This window comes from Dermacentor andersoni, chromosome 9, assembly GCF_023375885.2.
Source record: "Dermacentor andersoni chromosome 9, qqDerAnde1_hic_scaffold, whole genome shotgun sequence".
Lineage (NCBI taxonomy): Eukaryota > Metazoa > Arthropoda > Arachnida > Ixodida > Ixodidae > Dermacentor > Dermacentor andersoni.
The window spans coordinates 26,790,529-26,806,857 of record NC_092822.1 but is presented as its reverse complement, the minus strand read 5'-3'; the positions used below and the strand labels follow the sequence as shown (position 1 = coordinate 26,806,857).

Here is a 16,329-nt window from a genome sequence, read left to right as displayed (position 1 = left end):
CTCACGCAGGTCGACGCATTTCGGTACGCACCCGCTATAGCACCATCGCACCAACCTCTACTTTCTGCCGTGCTGCACCGTATTACTGGTAGAGAGTATATTGCCCCTTGGGGGCAGCGAGCATCGTGTGATTGCCTCCGGCAAGAAAAGAAAGTCCTTGTTCCATGCACGGTTTCGAGTTTCTATTCTGAGGAGGCACTGCAAGTTGTTGCTTCGGCACGTGCCCGGCAGAGCGCAGGTGTTTACGTGCCCACGCCCATTCTGTATGCCCGACGCCCTACGGCGGTGTGAATTGATCGGAATAAAGGTCAAAGCATCGCGCAGCGTGCCACACGCTGGAAATTGAAAACACAGCTTTAATGCTTGCTTCTTGGTGGCGAGTGTATAGTCCTTTTTTTAGGCGATGTCGGCTACGCGTACCTTAGGCAGTTTTCGTGATGCCCATTGTAGTTATCATCTTGATTGGGATCATTATCACCACGATTCCTTGGCACAAGAAGAAGTCACCAGACAGCACTATTTTTGCGGACTCAGGATTCTAACCCTTTCCACGACATGTGAACAGAGGTGTTGTCTTCGGCGTTGCTTCCTATCTTCGTCCCGTCATTGTAGTCGTTATCGTCCTTCCTGCGCATTTCCTACCATTTTCCAGTCGGTTGCTTTGAAACTTGGGTTTTTTTAAAAACTGAGGCGTAAAAGCATGCTGACAAATCGAGCACGTCCCATGCAATCAGCGGCTTCATAGTTATCTGTATACAGCTGCACCAGCGGACATTAACTCATTTCTCTTCGTGCAGAATATTCAGGGAAAGTTTCTCATCTTATTGTCTTTAGTATCACTTGGTTGTAAGTTTTCCTAACTGCTACTGTTACCTTGGATGTTCTCTACGGTCACAGCAGAGTTCAGGAGTCCATGTCTCCTATGAGAAGTGTGACAGTTATGAAGCCCAAGCCCTTGGGGTCCAAGAACTTTTTCCTTCCTGTGAATTAGGATAAACTACTACTCTTACTACTAGTGCTAATACTCATGTCACCATTGTTTAAAGTACCGCATTCGGAAGGCCCTCTTCATTTGAAGCTTAAAAAGACTATAGTGACCCTACTTTATTACCATTATTGGATTCTCAGAAAAGAGAGAGATGCTACCGGAGGCAGTGGCTGTTGGAAGTGCGGATCGCTTGAAAAGCGATACAGAAATATTGTGGGGAAATGGTGCTGCTAACAGTTCGATTCTTGGCTCAACCTGCCGCAGAATAGCGAAGGTCCCAGTGACATATTGTGAATGATGAGCTTGTATCGGACTTGAATGTAGATTTGATCTCGTCTTACAGGTAGAACATAATACCATGAAGTAAAGGGTGTGCATATCTAAGTTTCTAAAGATAACCTTGGGCGTTCCGTAGAGATATGTTTTGGAACCAGCTTTGTTGTACAGCGACGCTGTTTATGGCTAAGATTTCGTGAAATTTCCGTGTGTGCAAGCAAAAACTACAATCAGCAATGGCCCATACGCCCCTAAGCAAGCAAAATATGCAGTGCCTCATAGCCCTGTAATGCAGAGGCTACAAGCACTCAGCAAAGTGAAGCGAACAGCGCTTTCATTCCCTCTAATCACGCATGTAAGATAAAGAAAAGTAAGTCGAAAACTGTGATCGTCAATGGTTCATACCCGCCGAAGCAATGGCTCCTATCCCCGTAATCAAGCGAAAAATGTAATGGCTCACAGCGCCGTAAGGTTCAAGTCGCTTGGGAACAACAACACATGGACACACGAACACGAGGCGTTGCCATATACGGAAAGGACAAAATGTGTCTACATTTGTCCTCTTGACTAGCAAGAAACAATGCCAGCGACTGCGGCGATGTATGTCTGCGCCGTACGAACGAAAGACGGAATTGTAATATCCACTTTGCATATATCTCCAGGCACACCCAAGTGTGATAGCGAGAAGTTCATGAGTACGCCCTTTGCATGGGTTAGCCATGATGACACTACTCCTGTGATCATGGTTGTAGACTTCAATGGGGACATTTCAAAACAAGACAAGAAATGGTTCACTCAATTTACTTTTAAAAAAGTTTGGTTTGAGGTGCCCCCACACCGATCCAAGTAACTCAACTATTCAACAATGGTCTTGTATAGATTTAACTTTGACCAAGATGTTGAGTAAGGTTGTAACCGAGCCAATCAGTGTATATCACAGTAATCAGAAAGCTGTCATAACTGCCATTACCAAATGATGAAAATAAATACATTCACCCTTGTATAGCCCTGTTTGATGTGCTACAGCTTCGCTGGTTATCCACCTTCAGAAAGGGGAATGGCTCCTCAATTTTTTTATGTCATGTTACACACGTACATTATCGTTATCATAGTGTGACAAATACGGATGTTGTTGGAAATAGTGTTTAGTCTTTTATATTTCCTTCTTGCATGTTCTGTATACTTTAGCTTTCTATGTTATGTGCAAATTTGTTGCACCCTGCCTGTTACGGCCAAGACGACCTGCAGCACCTGCAAATAACAAAAAGGATATTGCGCAGAATCTATCCTGTGATTTGTTTAAGTACGCGTCAGCATTGCACCGCTTGCTCATCTCCACACAGCCCGGTGTCATTACCAATGTTATGAAACTTGATCCGACCGTTACAAACTACCGCGCTGCGGCGACACGAACTGCTGCCGACGGCGGCGCTGTAGCGGCGCAAGGTGAATTGACGAGGCAAGCAAACTACTGCAAGTGACGGCGCCAGGTGCGCCGATGACGTTCCGATCATTACAAGGCGTTATTGATCTTCGGCGCCCTGTCCAATCGCGTCAAATCCATTATGAACCGTCATAAACCACACTCCGACGGCGGCTGCGTCTGACGCGGCCGCGAGGGCGATCAGCGATGCCGACAGAGCGCTGACTGCCAACAGCCTTGTCTGCTTTATGTTCTCCCCGCTGAGTTCGCGTTGAAGAAAGACGTGCGGGCCCCAATCTTGAAAGCGATCTGCGATGGTGTCTCAGGGTGCGGCGAGTGCTGACAGCCTCGTGTGCTCTGGGTTGTCGCCGCGCAGCTCGCGTTGAAGCGAGAGTGAGTGAGTGAGTGAGTGAGTGAGTGAGTGAGTGAGTGAGTGAGTGAGTGAGTGAGTGAGTGAGTGAAACAACTCTATTTGGTCCACAATAAACGCGAGTAAGCTCAACGTCACCTGGCTAGGCCCACTCGGGGACCATCAGGTGAAACCTGACGGCCCTCTCGCGAGCCCTCTGGACTGCCAGGATTCGAGAGGTCTGGTTCTGGGCCCTAATGAGCTTCATCATTTCCTCTTGGGTGAAAGCGGGACCGGCAGAGGCGCAGCCCCACAGGACCTGCTCGAAGTCCGCGTAATCACCACACAGGGGGCAGTCTGGGCTTGGGAACCGTTCGGGGTACGTTGTGTGAAGCGCTGCGGGGCTCGGGGCTCGGGGCTTGTTTGCAGAAGTCTGAGAGTGACTGTCTGGGCCCTGCACAGCGAGGAGCAGGGCAAAGGCAGGAGTATTCTTGTTAGATAATTATGTCTGCAGATCTCGTTGTGAGAGCCAGCACGAAGGTGAATTCATTCCATGCTGCGGGCACTCTTGAAAGCGATCGTCTTACGGGATGGACGGACGGACAGTTTTTCTCATTGGGCAAACACATAAATGCTTACGCATTTAGAAAAGTATGCATAAGAAGAAAGAAATAAAGGAAGAAAGAAAGAAGGAAAGAAAGAAAGAAAGGAGGGAAGGAGGGAAGGGAGGTGCGTGACCCAATTTCTATGCGAAAACCCAACTTCCCGCGTTTTGTGCGGAGGCCGAGGCACGCGCGACTGTTCCCACCACTACCCGCCATCTGACTCGCTCACCGGGGAACAACTGCGGCCGGTTACTAGTCTCGGAGACAGGAACCCGACATTCGTACCTCAGGGTTCCACGACGAGATGGCGCCACGGTAAGCGTGGGTGACGCATCAATTGTAATTTCGCGGGTTGATCCGCGGTGGGGAGTTGGCAACGTGAGCGTTTCACGCAATCCCAACGCTGGGCCGGGAGTCGACGTTGCGCAGAACGCTTCAGAACTGTAATCAGCGTAATGGAAAAGTACCGTATGACGCCGTGAAGGACGTTGTACTTTGAAACCTTGAACTAGTAGACGAAATAATGGTTATGACGAAAGTATCGCCGGGTTCTCTCCCGTTTCGCGGCGACGAGCTTTTAATTTGTCGTCGTATGAATGCTTTGTACATTAGGGTACTGCACTGTCTTGTCTTAGCGACCGTCTTGGTCGACGACAGTGCAGTGCAGCTCAAAACAGCTCGGAATACTTTTCGCAGTAGGGGAAGGTACCGGGTTATTCGTTTTTCTATAATGTAAAATGTTTTAAAAGTATAAGCATGCATGGCAGCAAGCGCCGTATATATTATTAGTTTCACGCATAAATTACGACTTAAAAGTTTATCTAGAGAACAGTGATATCGTTTTTTATTGCCACAGTCCTTGCAGTAGAAATTCGTAAACACAGATTAGGTCACTGTGGCTTCTGCAGGAAGCTTCATACGTTAAGAAAAGCTTACGCGCTGGGTTTTACTTTCAACTTTTGAATTTCACAGAGATTAATAGATCCAACAAAAAAAAGAAACGTTCTGAACCGAGTGATCGCAAATGAGATCCAGAGGATATCCGTCGGACAACCCATCGCGAAGATATGTATACCCCTGGAATGTGCATCATACGTCCAGCGGACGTCCCTCACGTGACTCTTTGGTCGCACTCGCGGATATCCCTCGCACGTTGTACGCTGCGTAAGAGACATAACGGGGACATTCTTGGTAATAATGCATGGATAACTCAGGGCCTTTTGCACAGTGTTTGCTACGGTTAATACTGTGTTCGAAGCTGACGCTACGGTACAGAGGCGACGTGTTACGTTAATAGTCTGCGCCGGGTCGTACGCCGAAACGGTAAGGTCATTTAGATCGTGCACACGCGCTCGAGTGGAAGGGCAGTGCAAAATAGACCCGCTGCTTCAAAAATCAATACTTCTAAAGCGAGCTTTCGGTAATACCAGGCGCGTGAAGCTCGTGTTCACCCTTATTCGGTGGTAGTTCCCAAATGCATGGGTCAGATGGAAATTCTGCCACAAGACGAGCACTGTAGCGAGTTGTGTAAAACTTCTGGTGTAATAGTGTTAACCCACAGCGACCTATGAAATCTGCGTTCGCAGTTACGTTCGCCATCCGGACATATCTATTAAAGTTATAAATAATTATGAGCGAAAGATGTCAGATCTTCTTTTTTTTTTTTTTTTGCAACCGCAGCCATTGCACTGCCTCTTACAATAATAATAATAAAAAAAAGTTTAGCTCGTTGCTCATTTTGAGTTCTCTATTCAGGCGCACGTGAAACGCAACCAGTCCGATCATAAATAAATGTTTTGCGCTTCATGTAGGATATCTGGGAGGCCTAAACTTCCAAGTTACCTTAAGACCATGACTTCCATTAGTCTAATTGTCGATGCTGTCTGCCTTGTGATCGATGGCGAGCTTGTTGCTGTCGTCCCCACCGGGCTGCAGGTGACGAACGTCGCCTGCCTTTTCTTGGCGTCCTTCGTCCCCAACGAAGTCCTGGTACAAACCCTGTCACCGCACGGCCAAGTGCTATCTGTCAACGCTGGTCTCATGAACGGATGACGAGGGGTGCTGACATGCGCCCACTTCATTCGCATGGAGATGAGCACCGCTACTTAAGAATATCCAGCTACTTGAGAATATCAGGCCACCAGGTAACTTTTGATTACCGCGGCTTCATCGCTGCTGCGGCTTCAGCGGCCACTACCGTGCCCAGAGCACAGCACCTTTTTGTGGCTGCTGGTCTTCACGGCCTCGAAAGTGACGGGTGCGACCATCCCTGCCCGCGTTGCAGGGATGCCCACCCTACCGTTGCGTGTCCTATGCGGCGTTCCTGCTCAGACGCCGTTGCTAGGGCCTTTCCCCCTTTGCCACCGGCGTCCGCTGCCCTAGCGGCTCCGCGTGAAACCATGGACACACAGCAGAATGTCCTGCCTTCACCTCGACCGGCAGCTGTAAAAGTCGACAACGCAACCCCCTCGGGTAATCGCAGAACGCCATGTTCGCCAGCCTCCCCGGTTAAAAAAGGAAGCGCGTGCTACGGTAGACGTGGCCCTGCGTTTCGCCAATCGCAGCTAGCCAAGTTCACTGGCTTCTCCAGTCACGAAGGAAACGTGTTCATCGTTGCCGACGTGGCCACTACTTCAGCTGCCTCTACCCACTCCAACTTCCCACTCCCTCTCCCCTGACGACGCTTCGCCGTGCTCCCTCAAGGGGTGCGGAATAAGACGCCACTTCGTCCTACAGATCCGTATCGATACCATCATGATCATCTACTTCAGCTGCTACCACCAGCGTTACTCTTTGTCACGGAGATCCCGAAGCCGTTGACACCGAGGCTTCATCCGTCACATCTGCTTCCTTTCCGTTGCATCCGGTTCGCGAGTCTTCTGCGGAAGCAGCAACGCATAACGGAAGGTCCACGCCGTTACCTCGCGCGATGGGCACCCGGCTACCAAATTTGCTGGCGCCGTTGATGAAGTCGTTCCCGAGGCCAACCGCTACCGACAGACTCTTCATCAGAAAGCGGCTTCATCCTCGGAGTTGACAGTAGCGTGGGAGTCCCGCCTAGCCTTGATGGGCTCGGCGGTCTTAGAAATGGAAGTCTCGCGAGAAGTAAAGCCTTCCCACACGTCATCAGGTTCTGGCTTAGACGGCACACTTGATGGCCGCTCTGAGTAACAGTGGCCTGAAGAAACTCGACCCCTCTTACGAGGGTCGAAATGGGTGCTTTGTGACCTGTGTTGTGCATGACCTTTGGACTGGTTCCCGGAGCATCCGTTTCAACAACATCCCAGGTCAATTTGGTGGCACATTTTTTTTTTTATTTAATATAGCTGACACACTGAATATGATTTCTCTAAACGCACAGGGCGTCCGAAGCCCGGTAAAGTAAGCTGAAACTATGAGCATGACCCGCACTTTAAATTGTGATACCCTGTTTTTTGCAAGAAACATTTTTTTTTCCTATTCGCCACGTCACTTGCTTACATATGCGCCTTTAACCTAGACTGTTTCTTTTCTCACGCAACGTCTCATTTTAGTGGTGTCGCTATTGTTACTTTTAATAGAACTCTCCTTCGAGACCATCACGTGTTTTATTACGGGGAATTAGGGCGAGTTGCGCATTTTGTACATTTATATAGCCAGCGCAAGCTACTATGTCGAATAAGTTTTTTTCGTGACCTGAACGCAGCATTTCCTCGGCAGTCGTAACATGGTACTTACCGGGAATTTTAACCTGTATCTTAGACGCGCGAGCTGATGTGCAAAGTCCAGGCTGGGGCCGTCCTGTCTCGAATTCGCGTGATGTACGTGGCCTCGTCTAAACATTCTCCTGGCTGTATACCTATAGAACACGTGGATCTCAGTTTGATTGAACGCGGAGACGTATCTCATCGTGTCGCCGGTTTCGCAGCGCCTATGTACCGAGCACTTTAGCCGCGTACGTATCGAGATCTGACGTTTCGAACTCTACGTCCGTCCCATTTAGTAACATGATAGAAAAGAATAAGGAATAACTGCTAGAAATATTTTAGTCTTATGCAAATTTGTTTTTTACATTGTTTAGATCTATCTCTTATGTTATGTTATGTTAGATTGTATTAAGTTATGCACTGTTAGGTTGTAAATGGTTGTGTTGCATTTATATTTCACGAGATTGTATTGAATGACAATTTATTGTATCTATAACATCTGTTTTATTGTTATAGCTGACTTCACTAATTATATGCATGAAACGATGTCTTTCTTTTTTTTTGCATTTTGTATTTTTCCAGACTGTACTGTGTAGCTACATGTAGCGTACCTAGTTTATTGTACTTTCTATTCACATGTTCTATGAATAATGTTGTATCAACGCTTACATTGTAACAATATGCCCACCTGCTATGGTCTCGATAAAGAGACTGGCAGTATTGAAAATAAATAAATAAATAAATAAATATGCTTATATTTCTGATAACCATTCAATTGCGCTTCGAGCTTCCTTCCCTCCTTTCTCGTCACTAAATGCTTGGCGTCTAGACATCCGCGTTCTCAATGATATGCGCTTACGTTCCTGCTTACCAAGAGCCGTATGCGCCTTTCTGAATAGACCTGGCCCAGAGTCCTGGGACGCACTTAAGGTTCAGCGGCCTTTACACTGTCCCGTTGAAGGATGTGCCCTAAAGCGCTGTTTGTCAAAGGAGCTTTCGGACACTGCCACGAAGCTCCGCATATTGCTCTTTCAATTGAACGACTCACATTTATAATTGTATTGCGCTTAGTATTATTACACTGATGAACATAAGGGACAAGAGGCGGAAGTACGAAGCGCAACGAACGTCCACCAACTAGACCCGTTTATTGCTTTACTGAACGACTCACACCATTGATGTGGTCATGGCCGCGGGAGTTCCTAAAACGTTTCATGCTCCTCATGCACGCGTCGTCTTTATCGGCCGCGCTTTGGAGGCCCAGACGTAGTCAGTGCGCACATTTTGAAGTACTATAGGGTTTGCATGAAACTCGCTTCTTAGGAAATCGAGTATGAGTGGTTCTGCAACCACAAGCACGGTTCCTGCCACGTCACCACCTGTAACGGGGTCAGTCAGTCTCTGTTGCGCATTTTAAGACCATTGGTGTCGTACGACTATAACAATATATCAGGGAGCTTCTCGATATGCCCAGTGGAATGCCCCAGGTTCCTCCTGAAGTGGCTAACCGTCTTTGTGCATGCCCATCAGCCGATGGGCATGCACAAAGTCTTATCTTCCGTGAAGTGAGGGTCGGCTTCAGGGCCAGACTGGTTTCCCGTTGAGTTTTAGTTAACCTTCTGGGAGGACTTTGGTGCTGCATTCAGCTCTTATTTGTCATTGCTTTGAGGATTTTGATTTCGCGGCGAGTTTTCACGATGGTCGCATTGTGCTACCACCCAAGCGTGAGCGATCATCAGTTCGTACTGAATAACGTAGGCCAATGACGCTTCTCAACGTAGACTACAAAAGCTTTACAGCTACCGTCACGTGACACTTGGCTATAGCCTGCTCGATCCCTTGCAGAGATATACGCACAACACCTCGTTAATTACGCGTGACATATTGGCGTACACACTGGCGAGATGGGCACGTCGTCTCTTGATTTCGTTAAATCAAGCAAGAAAAAAAATCATTTGATCGCCTTGAGCATGCTTACATATTTGACCTACTGACAACTTACGGCTTTTCCTATTTCTTTTACCTTGTTGGGAGTACCTACACAGGTATCCCAAGCACATTGTCTATGAATGTACATGAAAAGGTAACCATTTCACGTCACATGTAGTCTACACCAGGGGCGCCCTCTATCCCCTGTGTTGTTTCTGCTTAGCCTTTAGCTGTTTTTGCGTGCAGTGCCGACATACTCACGTACTTGGCATCCCACTGTCAGGTAGCGCTGTCGTGAAGGTGACAGCTTTGGCCGACAAAAGCATATTGTGTTGCCCCACTACGAAGTGCCCAATAATCATATTATGGTTTTAGCGAGTAAAACCCCAGAACTAAACTAATTCAGGTGCACCAAAACCCGTCAGAACTAACCCGCCGAGGATGACAAGGCCGCCTTTGACGAAGATAGGTGCTCCTATCGAAACGTTGGCTAGCCTAAGGCACCTTGTCCCTGTTAATAACCTCTATACACTCTGACAGTTGCAACATCTGGTGTGTAGATTTGCCACACAACAATAATCATCACCTGTCTTGCCCGCATTTCTTTTCTTCAACGCTGCGAGCGCGTTGCTTCCAAGTCACGAACGGCATGCGCGTTATCAGCACGACAGAGCATTCCCGACAGGAAAGCAACGAGCACGGCGTTTTGAAGAAACGAGACGCAAGCAAGACAGATCACGGTTATTGTTATGTGGCAGATATACACCCCAAGGGGTGCAACTGTATTTCGAGTGTACCACATTGTGCAGTTAGAGTGCGGCGAGTAGAAGTTCCCTTCCGTTAGCCTTCCATTCTTATCGAATAAAACGGCCATTCGCTGCTGCTACAACTACAACTGTATTTGTTGGCCGACTGTTGACCGCTCGATGGCTCGTGTTCGAAATGCGTAGTAGCTGCACTCACGCTGCAGGCTACCAGAAAATAACCATGGCGCGATATCTGCTCGGCGCGTTTGTCAACGCGACGATGACGAAATGTTACCGTACCTGTGTTTTCCTTTCGGCCCAGCTGCATGCCATCGACGCGCTGTGCTTGCGAAGACGCCAGACGAGACGGAGACAATGCGCGTTCGTCAGACGTCACGTGATGCGTGCAGCTGCTCGGCGACGACAGCTGCCGATGTATCCTCACTGGTGTGACAAAGCACTCTTTTACTTACCTGCTGCCGCTTCGGCAGAAGGAAACACAAAACAAGGAATGCCTTCCGTGACCCTAAAAACTGCGCAGTTGCGAGTGCTGCCTCTCTGTTGCGAAACCTTTTGTGTACTTTCCTTGCGCTGCAGAATAAGACTGCATTTCCGCGGGTAGCATAAAAGGTGTCGGGTGCCTTAAGAAAAACCTTTGGCTTGGGGCTCACTCAACACTGCCTATTTAAATGCACGTGAAACGCGCAAATGCTTTTATGTGACGACCATCGAATAGATTTGAAAAAAAAAAGAATAAGTTGCATTTGAGGGAGAGAGTTCATTCTAGTGACTCCAGGAAGCAAAATTTTGAATGAGGGCCTCAGATTTCTTTAGAAAAAATTTCTGAAAATTGTTAAGTTCAAAAACTTGAAGCACGAAGTTTGCAAGTTTGTAACTCGGCACCTGAAACGGATAACATGGTTGTGTAAACTTCAACTGTTTGAGCATCACAAGCGGCAAAACCATGCATATGTATTTACAGTTTACTCGAAATTGTTACAGTGTTCACAAGGATTGTGCAAAAGTCTCGCTCACAAACTAGTGGTATATTTAAGAGCAGTGTAAAAGACACTAACTTTGTCCGCTTTACTTGTATAAGCAGGTGCAATGTACAAGATTGTGATATTGTTTTCATGGCTGAGTTACAGGCTTATAAAAATTGGATACTTGAGCTTTTCGATTTCACTATTTTTAGCACTTGAAAAAAAAAATGGTGCCTAACCACAAATAGGCTTCTAATGTTTACTATACAGGGTGTGTCAACTAACTTGGGGCAAGTATTAAAAAAAAAGAAACATAGGCGCTACGCGTACCGAATCGGCGCAGTATTCTTCTGAGCCATATATGGAGCACATCAAGTTTTTTCTTCAGTCCGCCAAGGTGGATAATTAACAAGGATTGCTTAATGAACTTTTTAAATAGTAACTCTGGCGAAAAATCTTCATTACAGAAGTTGTAGCGCTTGTTCAGAAACACCGGATTATTTCAGCTATGTTAAGACAACGGCCCCGTCTAAAATTTTTTCAAGCCTTTCCTTAAAGTGCGCGAACGTTTAATAATACCACGTGACTGCGGGCTAAGGCGTGGCGCTTTTAGTGCCCTTAAATGTAAGTTGAACGAATTAGCAAAGGCTGGCCTGCGCACAGAGGTCGACTGAACAGGCTGTGGGTAACTGCAATAGACATTAAATGACAAAAGGGGCGTACCGTTTAAAAAAAGAAAAATCTTCAATGAAAAAGCAGCCGCCGCGTGTGAATATGATATGGGACCGGAAGCAGAATTTGACGCAGCGCGGGTATTTTTTTTCTTTTCGGATCAATGAAGAAACACGCTCCAGGAGGCGAGGTTGATAGTGTGATGACGGACGGAGATGAAAACCGTGCTGCCTCCGGTCAAATATCGCATTCACTCGCCGCGGCCGGGATTCGATCCCGCGACCTCGTGCTTAGCAGCGCAACACCACAGCCGCTAATCCACCACGGCGGGTCGGTCGGTCGGTGTCAAGTAGAGCAGACACAGTCAGTGAGAAGAGATTCCAAGACATCACCTTCAATATTTATTTATTAGTAATACGTTACGGCGTTCCAGTAACCGTATTTTTTTTTCGTTGTGCAATACACACTCCGTCAACACCAGTGACTACAGTAGAACGCACAGAACGTGTACCCGGCATGTTTTCGGCACTTTGATGAAACACAAGGCTACCGTAACGTGGGCCCGAAATGGGGCCTTGAGATTTTGGCTCTCGCAGCGCTGGAAGAAGAAATCAAGCAAAGGCAATTTTTCCACGTTCTCGTTTTGTACAGCAAGCGCAGTTTTTCTTGTACGAAGAAACTGTCGTTTATTTGCTTTATTTGTAGTTCATCCCCAGCGCTAAGATAGCCACCAGGAAAGTGTATGCCCGCACTTGAAGTTTTTTTTATGAATTAGGTGTTAACATAATAGATGATGTTTGCTTACTTCAGGGCATAGTGTAATATGAAATACAAGCAAACTTCAAATAATAGTTTCACACTATGTGACAAACCTTCTTCTGTCATCACTGCTTTTTTAAGCTCGAAAGTATTATTAGTTGTTATTAGGAGAAGAAAAGTACCAACGCAGAAATGAGCTCAATGCCTAGTTGCACAGTTTTTGACTGTTGATACTAGAGAGTGAAATTCGCCTTGAAGCACATTTTACAACGCAAGCCACTTTAATTTCATTTCCCTCAAAACGGTGTCACCGATCTTCATAACTGCCAGTGGGGCATGAGAATCAAGTTGACATTCGAATTAATTCCTTTCTAGACATTTACTTAAACAAAACTTTGTATCCAGGTCTGCTCGATAACGTGCTGAATATAAACCTAATACCGCACTTACAACATCGTATTGGGTGAGTTAAACTGCCACATGCGGCTGCATCGAGACACTGCTCAACAATCATTTGAACACATATGTTCTTTCCTAATAACACTGAGTCAACATCAACACGTAACATCTTGACAAAACACAAAGAAACACCCTGGATTTACGTAATATTCATCGCATTCGCCAACTGCGAAGAGCATCGTCATGCTTACACAACGAGACAAAGTAACGAACTGACAACAAACACACGTCTTACGCCGCCTTGTGTTGTATAACGTGACTTTTTTTTTACAACAGTGTGATGTTACGCGTAACACAACATGGCTTACTTCAAGTCAAGTGCAACGACTGTTTCGGAAAATAGAAATCACTCGTGATCAATCACGTGTCGTTCCCAGCATCGCAATATGCCTTTTCGTTCCAGGGCTAACGCAAGATGAATAAATATAGGAACGGGAATGGTTCCTGAATGCATTGTACCTTTGACCAAACTGAATGCCGTCTGTTTAGGCTCACTCATTTTAATTTCGGATCACTTTTACATATTTTGGAATAAATTAAGTTTCGCTGAAGGAATTTGGCAATATAACCGAGTGCAAAAACATATTTGTCTCTGCCACGCATTTTCTACGCAGGGGATGTACCGTTTATAAGTTTACAATGTTGCCACGTTTTGATTTTGTAAAATATATAGAGCGTTCATTTCTCTCATCATTCCTGATATCTGAAAACAGAATCTGCTGTTATGGAGAGTTCTGTTCAATTAGCTTAACTTCTATTTCGGCAATGCATGATCGACTCTATGTCAGCAGATGGCATGTCGCTTACAGTAAAAGAAGCTTGCATCACATTGCCATATAAAACCAACAAGCACGCCGATTAAGGAACAAACTTCATTCTTTCTGCGAACAGATCTCCTGACTGAGGTTAACACCTACAGCCACTTGGAGCCACTGAAACGTCGTTTCATGCGTGCTCTAATCTTAGACGAGCGATGCCAGTAGCACGAGCGAGTTCTGAGACTCCGATACAGCGCGCTGCACGTAATCTCATAACACAGAAGCAGAACATGCAAAAAACGTGTGGCACTATATTAGTAAGTTCGCACAAACCGGTAAAAGCGCGCACAGCAACACCACCAATACTGTTTGAAATAGGCAGATAGCAACAGACCCATGTGTAGACACCGAGTTCACGGTTTGACAACTGCAGGACTCCCCAACTCCGACTGTACACAACACAGCGCTGCTCGCTTGGGGCAAATCGTCGAAGCAGTCTACGTGGTCGACGTCCTTCAACGTGTGGTCCAGTGTAGAATCGGTTACAGTGGTGCACGTTCAGTGTTAACATTCCAAGTGGAAGACGCATCATAAGCACTGGTTCTGACCACGCTGACACCAGGAAACGTTGGTTTACAAACTATAGAAACCGTCAAAGATCACTTCAGCTTTTCTGTGGGCACATCCCAACCTCCCATTTCCAATTCCAAAAAGAAAAAAAGAAGGTAACAGGCACACATCAAGGAATGATGAATGTTGTCACAGAGAACAATTCTATTAGTTACAAGATGATCTTTTTTCCTCATCGCAGCTCAGTAATGCGAGCGGTTCAAAATGAAACTGCAAACGCCTTTTAGCTTCAAAGCCGAACAGGAAAGTGTCACATCTTTACACCATCTAAACATTGCAAGTGGCAGCAGCGTGCTTGCTGCTCTGTTACAAAAGAACACAGTGAAGGTCAGAGCTTCGTACGTCTCTGCCACAAGATGGTCATTTCGCAGCGAAGTGTCACGCACAGGTGACTACCATTGTAATACCAGCCGTGGTACCTTACAAGCCAGTGTAATCTTCAGTATTGTTCGAAGCCGCAGTTCCAGGTGAAGATGAAAAAGAAAGAACAAGCATCGACAACGTTTTGTGACATCAGCGTCTGCCTTTAGTAACCGGAGCCTGCATCTGTTGCCTTATTGCACTGACCTTTGCAAGTACGCGCTCAAAAATCTAGCGTCCATTCCCGTTGGCACTTTCTACGAAGCAGTACAACCGCTTAGGGGGCTGGCATACATCTACCACATGCAATGGCTACGCCATTCCTCTCGACAGAGAATTCGTCAGCGTCCATCAAGGTGCGTCAAGTGAAGAAAAAAGTGTGAACTCCAAAAACGCGCTGCGGGCACTGTGCCGTGGATAGCTCGAGAGTGCAGCCTCTGTCAGTGCCGAGGGAGTTTGCCGAGAAATCGTAGAACAGACAACTTGCACACAAACGTGCAAGGCTTTCCAAAGTGAATTTTCTCCTGCCGCTCTGGCTCCACCACTTTTACTTGCACGACATGTTCCATGCCAACGTGCAGCAACGTACTGCCGCACGATTCGATGTTAGCAAGACTTACTCTTGCTCGCCAACGATGAAGCCGAGTGCGTGCACGTGATCTGAAGTGTGCTAAACGTGAGTGAAAATGCGCTTGAACAATTATATCGGTTTGCAGCGTCACTTCAGCAAGCTCACTGATCCACTGGCAGAGGCAGCACCCCCACAGGCCGCAGCTCGTGCGCTGTTCGTGGAGTTTCATCTGGATGTTGTCTTCTGTGAAAGGTATGGCCACCAACTATAGAACACAACGCGCTCAGACACCTACCACTGCACGAATACACGACGTGCTCGACGTGTCATGTGCCTGTCTCACATCTCGACACGGTCTCGACCAACTGCTCCACTCCGGAGCAAGCGGAAGCAGAAAAACAAGAGTCTTCATCTACGAACGACAGGTAGGGATAGACAGAGAGATGTCGTAGTTTCTAAAGCCGAAAGCGCGACAAGGTTTGCACGTAAGGTGCTCTAACGTACTTTCTCCGCATGTCCTCTATTAGAAGCCCTAACGGACACACAACTCGATGAAACTTTTTTTTACCATCTGAGGTGCTGCTCGAAAACCGCGTGGGAAGCATGTCACTTTACGTCTCCTCGCTCAGCAAGAGCGACTTCGAAGAAAAAATGCTTCGATGGCAGCGCGGCATCGGTGGAAAGAGGGTGAGAGAAAGAGAGAGAGAGAGTGAGAAAGGTGAAGCAATGACAAAGTATAGAAACTAGAAACATGCTGGGAAATTCCTACCTTGACTTCGAACCACCTTCGAGTTGGGAACTGCATCCTTTCAGAGTTCCAGATTTTAATGCAGCAATTGGACATAATGCTAAAACACCTTGCATTGTTGCTGCAGTGAAGAAAGGTACATTTTATTACTTTTTATTCAGCCACATAATGCGTAGCAAGCACAAATATTTTTGCATGAGTACGGTGATCTGAATTGTCATGTATTAACCATCTGGTTTTTGGCTGCGTATTTTAACCCTGGGTAGTCCTTGCCAGCCTAATATTTCCAAATGTCTCTACTATAAAATTTTTGGTGCACGTTATTAAGAACAACTTTAATGGTGCTCTACTACACCATTAGAGCTACGATTCTCACCCGATTGACCA

General features: G+C 46.6%; 1 protein-coding gene across 1 annotated transcript in view; it reads right to left on the bottom strand.

Moving 5' to 3' along the window:
* LOC126527349 (uncharacterized) overlaps positions 1-12,348 on the bottom strand; it is a 92,499-nt gene extending 80,151 nt beyond the window's left edge. Inside the window, exon 1 of the mRNA XM_050175146.2 lies at positions 10,303-12,348. The gene's annotated coding sequence lies outside the window, so the exon portion shown is untranslated. The remainder of the gene's footprint in view (positions 1-10,302) is intronic.
* Between the last annotated feature and the right edge of the window lie 3,981 nt (positions 12,349-16,329).